This window comes from Rhipicephalus microplus, chromosome 8 (genome assembly GCF_043290135.1).
Source record: "Rhipicephalus microplus isolate Deutch F79 chromosome 8, USDA_Rmic, whole genome shotgun sequence".
Classification (NCBI taxonomy): Eukaryota; Metazoa; Arthropoda; class Arachnida; order Ixodida; family Ixodidae; genus Rhipicephalus; species Rhipicephalus microplus.
This window is the reverse complement of record NC_134707.1, coordinates 37,430,304-37,437,819: the sequence shown is the minus strand read 5'-3', so window position 1 is coordinate 37,437,819 and position 7,516 is coordinate 37,430,304. Positions and strand designations below refer to the sequence as shown.

Below are 7,516 nucleotides of genomic sequence, written 5' to 3'. Positions count from 1 at the left end.
TCAGCTCTGAGGTAACATCAAAAAAACAAAAAACAAAAAAAACAATCATATAATACAGATAACACAGTAATACAATTTTTCCCGCAGAAAAAAAATACAATGAAAATCGAATCAAACACACACATGCTTACATGTCTTGACTCCACAGAAAACATGATTTACATGCCATGCTGAAATTACGTGCCGTTTTAATCTCTTAGGGAACCGTGTTCTATATTTTTTTTTCATTAAACTGTATCAGTCTTTCTCCGTAAACAGTAGAACATTTGGGCTGATTGAAATTACCATTCGAAGCATGTCGCGTATTGCGTTTAGGAATTGAAAAAAGATCAGCAGGCAAAGGTGAATTTCTATTATTATGTTATTTACTAAAACGGCAATTTTGTAGTCACGCAACATCGGAACCGAGAGAATGCGTTGTGATTGGAAAATATTCCTTACTGATTCACCTTGGCTTATGATTTTCAGTGTACGCTTTTGAAGTCGTTCAAGAGTTTTTAGACAACTGTTGTACGTCACACTCCACGATTCCAGACAGTAACCTACGTGACAATGACACAATGAAAAGTAGAGTGTGCGAAGTATAGCTTGCGGAAAATATTGGCGAGCTTTTATTAGAGAATAGCAGCCATAGGCTACTTTTGCGCACACACTCTGTACTTGCTCATGCCAGTGTAAATGTTCATCAAAAGTGACGCCTAAATATTTAAAACAAGGAACTTGTTGAATAGGAGCGTTGCTTATTGTTAGGTTAAAAGATTCAGCGTCAATATGTTTCCTACGAGAGTGAAACACCATGTACTTTGTTTTAGTACAGTTAACAGCCAGCTGATTCCTGGCAAACCATTCCGAAATGTTCGATAAATCGATCATCGCGTCATTTTGTAAATCTGCTAAGGAGTGTCCTGTGAAAACTAAAACAGTGTCGTCTGCGTACATCAGTGCCCTTGACCTCTGTAGGGATTGCGGGACATCATTAATATAAAGAGTGAACAATATAGGGCCCAAAACTGAACCCTGTGGCACCCCGCATTTAATATAACCGTAAGATGACTTGATGTCACCAATGACTACCTTTTGTTCGCGTGCCGATAAATAACTAGAAAAAAAAATCAAGCGAGTTACCTTTTATCCCATAGGAATGCATTTTTTCCAGTAAAATGGAATGACTAATAGCATCAAATGCCTTTCGTATGTCTAAAAATACTGCTATTGCTATGTTGTTTTCATGTAGCGCGGAATTAATATATTGCGTAAGCATCGAAACAGCAGTTGAAGTGGACCTGTTTGCAACAAAGACGTGTTGCTGGGGACAAAGTATATTCTGTTCACCCAGGAAGCGCCTTAATTGCGACGAAATTAGTTTTTCAAGCGTAGTGTTAATACTACTCAGGACAGATATTGGTTTGTAGCTGTCCGGAAGATTCCGATCACCAGATTTGTACACTGGTATTACTTTGACGGTCTTAAGTATACTAGGATAAATTTTAGAGGAAAATGCATGATTATATATATGGCATAAGGGACCACACAAAACATCAATATTCTCCTTTAAAATCCTTGATGATATGGCGTCATGACCAGCTGCCTTGTTCCCTGGTAACTTAATAATTACTTGTCGGATGTCATCATCAGTTACATCACATAGATCGAAATTATTGGTAACAGTACAGGGTGCATTTAAATTCGGCATATGAGCAGGGAAATTCCTCGCAAGGCTGAGACCAATATTAGTAAAGTAATCGTTAAAGTTGTCAGCTACTTCACGAGTTGGATTATCAGGTATAATGCGTTCTTTGCTACCCATGCCAGTGACGTCTTTAACAATCTGCCATATCTTCTTTGTGTTACCATCATTTTCTTTCACTAGGTTGGTATAGTAGCACTTCTTGGATTTTCTTATCATTGCTACTGACTTATTTCTGTAAAGCTTAAAATTTTGATGGTAGTATTCATTGCTCCTGTTATTTTTCCATTTCACGTAGTAAAAATCTTTCAGCTTCAAAACCTCTAGTATATTTCTATTCATCCATGGACATATGGCATGGTCATAATTTCGGCGCGAACAGCTACGCGTTGATCGTTCAATGACATCCACAATGCATTTTACAATGTTATCACACTCGACGTCCACGTCTTCATCATAGAGGGCATCAAAATTCGTACCTTGTAGTAATTTTTGCACGGGATTATAGTCGACACGTGTTGTACGTTTAATGGCAGGTACGTCAGGAGCACAAATGTGTTTATGGGGTAAAAATAGAAAGGTGGGATTGTGATCCGCAATAGCAACAGCGTATACGCCTGCCGATACATCCAGGTCAGCGTTACACAACACGTGATCAATAATAGACTCCGAGTGGTCTGTTATGCGAGTGGGTGATGAAATAACATTTCTCAGATTAACTGATTGTAGCAAAAACACGTAATCATCACATGTATCTCCAGACACGTCTATGTTAATGTCACCGCAGACAATAAAAGGTGCTTTAGAGGCCACAATGGGTATCATGATAATTTCCATCACAGTAATGAAGTCAGCCACACTGGAATTTGGTGGACGATATATTACACCGATGATAACACCATTTTGAAGATGAATAAAAAGAGTTTCTGCCGATGAACTGCAGCATGAGCTATTGCTAAGGTGAACGAAACTAAAAGTCTTTGATAAATAGCGCCACGCCCCCTCCTCGTGTAGCACTGTTTCTAGGTTGCAAAAGCATGACGTAGCCGGGTAGACGAACTGATTCGCTTTCTCGAAGCCAAGTTTCAGTTATAGCGATGACATCATATTTAAACGAGTGCTGTGATAAGTACGAAAGCAGATGATCGAAATTCTTCTTTATGCTGCGAATATTACAATGTAAGACTGCGAAATGATCCTGATGCAGCCATATGTTTTCAACCTCAGAAAAAGAAAACGCCATTTAAAAATATAGGAAACTCCAGGTTTACAGAAACAAGCAGGCAATCCTCAAACAACTTTGGAAAGATCCTCAGCACATGTGACGTGAAGCACACGTGAATTATCCGCCTTCCGCATCAAAATCTTTCCACCAGTTACCCAGGTGTACTTCCAGTTTTTTTCCCGCTTTGTCTTTAGAGCGGCGGTTAGCGATTTCTTGTTTGCCGGACACAAGTGCTCATTTATGTATACTGGAGATGCGATGCCCTGAAAACCTAAAGCTGTCGTGTTCAGTCGTTGCTTCTTAGCATTCCTCAGAACATTATCTTTCACAGCTCTCGAAAGAAACCTAACTATGATGTTAGGTGTTGACGCGTTCCTTGATGGCACTCGGTGCACGACGTCTATATCTGTTTCTTTGACTTTAACTTTCAGGTAGCTGGCAAGCTGTTGCATTGTGGAGACCAAGTTTTCTCCCTCCATCACAGGAACTCCCTTTATTTCTAGGTTATTCTGTCTACTGTATTGTTGCTGAGCAGTGAGTTCCTGTTTTATTTCCTTAATATCCTTGGCGAGGCGACTGTTTTTGCTTTTAATCGCATGGTTTTCTGCTCGCACCGCAGCAAGCTCTTTCTTTGTTTCGCCAAGTTCCACCCTGAATTGCTCAAAGTGCTCATTCATGAAGTTTATTGACTGTCTAAGAGTTTGTAGTTCGCCTTCAATAACCTTTGTGATGTCTTTCTTTAGCTCATCATGTTTGACATCAATTCTAGCAGAAAAATCTGACAAGGCCTTAGCTAGTTCCTTCACAGTAGTGGGCGGCTTATCACCCATAACACCCGTCATTCACTGAGCAGTCCAGGAACTAAGAAGCCAAAGTACAAGTCGTTCACGTACCTGCGTAAAGCAAGGTAAATTTTTAGCTGTCGTTCAGCCTCGTTGCTGCCTGGACTGCTCGTGAAATGACGGCTGATCCTCGCTGGAGCGGTGGTATTATAGCAGAGCTGTGACGTCACGGTATTTCAGGGGGCGTTGTTCCCGGTTCCGCCCACTTGATTCCTAGTAGCACTGATCGCTTCCGAAGACCTTGTCTGCTTCCACCACCAGCGTTCTGCGTAAAGCAAGGTAAATTTTTAGCTGTCGTTCAGCCTCGTTGCTGCCTGGACTGCTCGTGAAATGACTAAAGACTGCTTTAGTGGACTGCTCGTGAATGCACTAAAGATTTCTTCCAGTATGATTATGTATATAGGGTTCTTCGATGCCCCGATTCCATAGGGCCTGCATTACTGCTGATGGCTCGACTGGCTATAGAGACATCAGCAGTAATGCAGGGACTACGCAACCCTATCAACGCTTTGTCGTGATATATGAAGGTTATGTATAGGAGTTGGTTGTATTCTGTGCGTTTCTCTATTACCAGATTCAAAGCACGAATTGGTATATTGTGGAGTAGCTTGCACGGAATCCTATTGGTGCTTTGTTTGATTGAACTCTAGTTTCGCCTTAATTCTATTAGCTATAATTTGTGTAAATAGTTTGCAGAGAACAGACAGTAAGCTGACTGGTCTGTAGTTTTTCATGTCCTTGAGTCTCCCTGCTTATGGAATTACTTGATGTTGGATGACAGCACAAGTAAGTGTACAACAAAAGAAAGTGCACGAGCGCACATGGGTTCAATTATTCAAAACATACTAGATATCAGTTTTTGTACTACTGTAGTCATTTGACAGAATTATTGAAAAGTGAAAAAAAATGTGACAACGCAACTTCATGTCAGAATCAAAACTAGAACAAATGCCATAAGAATATTGATAAAGTGAGCAATACATTAGTCATAGTTTAGTAGATCCATGCACTTGTTTTCACACACAGGCGTGAAGAATGATTGAAAAAAAAAATGTGGTTTAATTTTTTTCCGGGTGAAGGCATCAACGTAACAGATTTTTTCATATTTGTTGAAGAGTGTATGCAGAATATGTCCTTGATGATTACTGCCATCTTGGTTTATTCGTTTGGCCCAATGAAAGCCAATTCCAGGGGTATAGCAAAGCGCCCTGACGGAAAGCTCAGGATAGCACTTAATCGCCTAGGGTACAACAAAGTGCTCTGAAACATTGCTATAGAACATGGAACTTTTGCGTATTGCCGCCAACCAAACATAGCTGTGGCGGCCGGGAATCGTACCCCTATTCTAGTGTTATAAAGCCGAAAATTGCGGCGTCTAAACAACGGGCACTGCACGGAGCAGGACGCAAGTAAACGACTTAACGCCAGACAGGAAGTGTGCATCCGGTGCCAAGGGTCTCGGCGAGAAATGCTTTTTTTTTTTGCCATGGCCTTGAAGAAAAGCAGTCTCTTCAGAAAGTTGGCACTAGACGATGTTTTTCTTTCACGTCTTGCTCCTCGAAATGATGTCGCAAAGCTCCATCGTTTCAGTTATTTGCCTATAAATTGACTTTATATCTACGTGGAACATAGATGATTATAATTAGTGGGGTTCTACAAAAAAAAAGTCCAGGATATGATTACTAGGACCTCAAACGTCTCATCGAAAAAGAAAAGTGACCATTGGCATCGACTGAGTCACGACTATTCTCGAAACTGCTTCGAAGAAAAAAAAGTTAATATGAATAACATGTAGTGGCAGGAACGCATGTGATAGAGCGTTGCAGAGACGTAGAACCGCACCAGGGGGAGGAGAGAAGGGATAAACAAGAGGGAAGGAAGGGAGGTTAACCAGGCACATGCCCGGTTTGCTACCCTACGCTGGGGGAATGGGAAGGGGGCATAAAGATGAGAGAGAGAGAAGAAAGAGAAGAGAAAGAGATGCCATAGTATGTGTATGGCCTAATGAGTGGCTGGTTGAAAGGTGCCGTACCATTGCGAAGTGTTCTGGCATGATGTATCATTAGCAGCAAGCGCACGAACAAAGCGTGCTCTGGCGCAGGTTCATATGACATTTATGAAGAAGTAGCCAGTACTAGCAAAATAAAAAAAATTATGGCGTGTAAAGTGACTACTTCGCATTAGTGCTTGATTGATTGACTGATATGTGGGGTTTTAACGCCCCGAAATCACCATATATGATTATGAGAGGGGCTGTAGTGGAGGGCTCCGGAAATTTCGACCACCTGGGCTTTTTTAGTCGGCACCCAAATCTGAGCACACAGGCCTACAGGATTTTCGCCTCCATCGAAAATGCAGCTGCGCAGCCGGCATTAGCTCTCGGGACCCGCGGGGCATCGGTACTTGCAGCAGGCTTTCTAGGATACCATGAAAGGGCCCACAATGGAAACAGGCATTCATTTCCTTGCGGCTCACTTGAACACGGCGTGGATGAGACCAAAACACGCAGTTACGTTGTGCTCTTGAAAACGAAGCTCAAAGGTCCTCCAACTTTATATGAATACTAATGGCTACACTTAGAAACTTACTGCTTTTTTTCCTTAGGGTAGACTTTTTTTTTTCTCGCATTTCAATGCGACAGCGTTGAGGAGCTCGTTTTGCAGGAATACTGCTGTCGGTGTCGTCGGTCTTTAGCAAAAAGTCATCAACTGCTTCACGACCGGAATATCAAGAAAGATGCAAATAAAAAAAAATAAGAAAAATCTTAACTTCGAGTTACAATCGAACTCGGGCCGTTTGCGTGGCAAAAAGATGTTTTGCCACAGAGCGTACTAGTGCATCAAGCTACTTCAAAAAATAAAAATAAAAAATAAAACGCTATGAAAGTGAAGACATTTTACTGGAAGGAAGCATCTTGAGGCGTGCAACATTGCGTAATAAGCAATACTATAAGCAATACCAGCAATACAATAAGAATGGCGCAATAAGGATAACGTCAGGCGTGAAACACGTGCATTTCGCAAAAAGTTGGCGTTTTAAATGCCCGCCCAAATCAGCATGTCATTAAATTATTCACCGCATTAACAAAGATTATCAGACAACAACAAATACCGGCTGCATAATTTTACGGGGGGAACTCGAGTAAATGTGCCGCAAAGTTAGCGGATGGGGGTGGTGTATCGCGTGAATGTTGCGTAATTAGGTATGGTTTTGGATTGCTCAATCTTCAATTTCGTCTTAGTTATTCTTATTTATTGAATCAAGGAAGCGCTGCCTCCTCCTACTTTAAGCGAAAGCCAAGTGAAAGTGCCTTTGACTGAATTCCGAACACGCAGTCCAGTGCTTACTTGAACGGGGGTGGCCAGTGAACGGTTGTGCGGCGCGAGCAGTCGTCTTGTTACTAGCAGACGCTGCCTGCATTGGCCTTGCGAGGGGAGAGAGGGGGAGGAGAGCGACACCTTTGCGGGTGTCTTTCGGGGCCGGCAAGAGACGCCTACATGCGCAGGGGGGGTGTGGGGGTGAATGGTGCCACCGCCGACGCCGAAGCGCGACATCGTGCGACTAAAAAAATGACCCACATTTAAAATTTACACTAAGCAAGCCATTGCTTGAAAAGTGGTCATGGGGAGGAAAGAGGCTTATGCTATCTGTCAAGAGCAATTGAATTAGAAAACCGTTTGTTGGAGCAATACGCAGCAGTCGTCAAACGAAAGTTCATATTTTGATTTGGTATACCCTAAGACCCCAGAGGAACGAAGAAAC

General features: G+C 42.0%; 1 protein-coding gene across 5 annotated transcripts in view; it reads right to left on the bottom strand.

Moving 5' to 3' along the window:
• Positions 1–7,516, bottom strand: part of LOC119165343 (uncharacterized) — a 250,681-nt gene that overhangs the window by 68,085 nt on the left and 175,080 nt on the right. For 2 of the 5 annotated variants that reach the window (XM_075871556.1, XM_075871557.1), the window contains one exon: positions 3,806–4,019. The exons of 2 other annotated variants lie outside the window; for them this stretch is intronic. The gene's annotated coding sequence lies outside the window, so the exon portion shown is untranslated. Of the gene's footprint in view, positions 1–3,805; positions 4,039–7,516 lie in introns of those variants that run through there. One more of the 5 variants, XM_075871560.1, reaches the window with a different exon arrangement.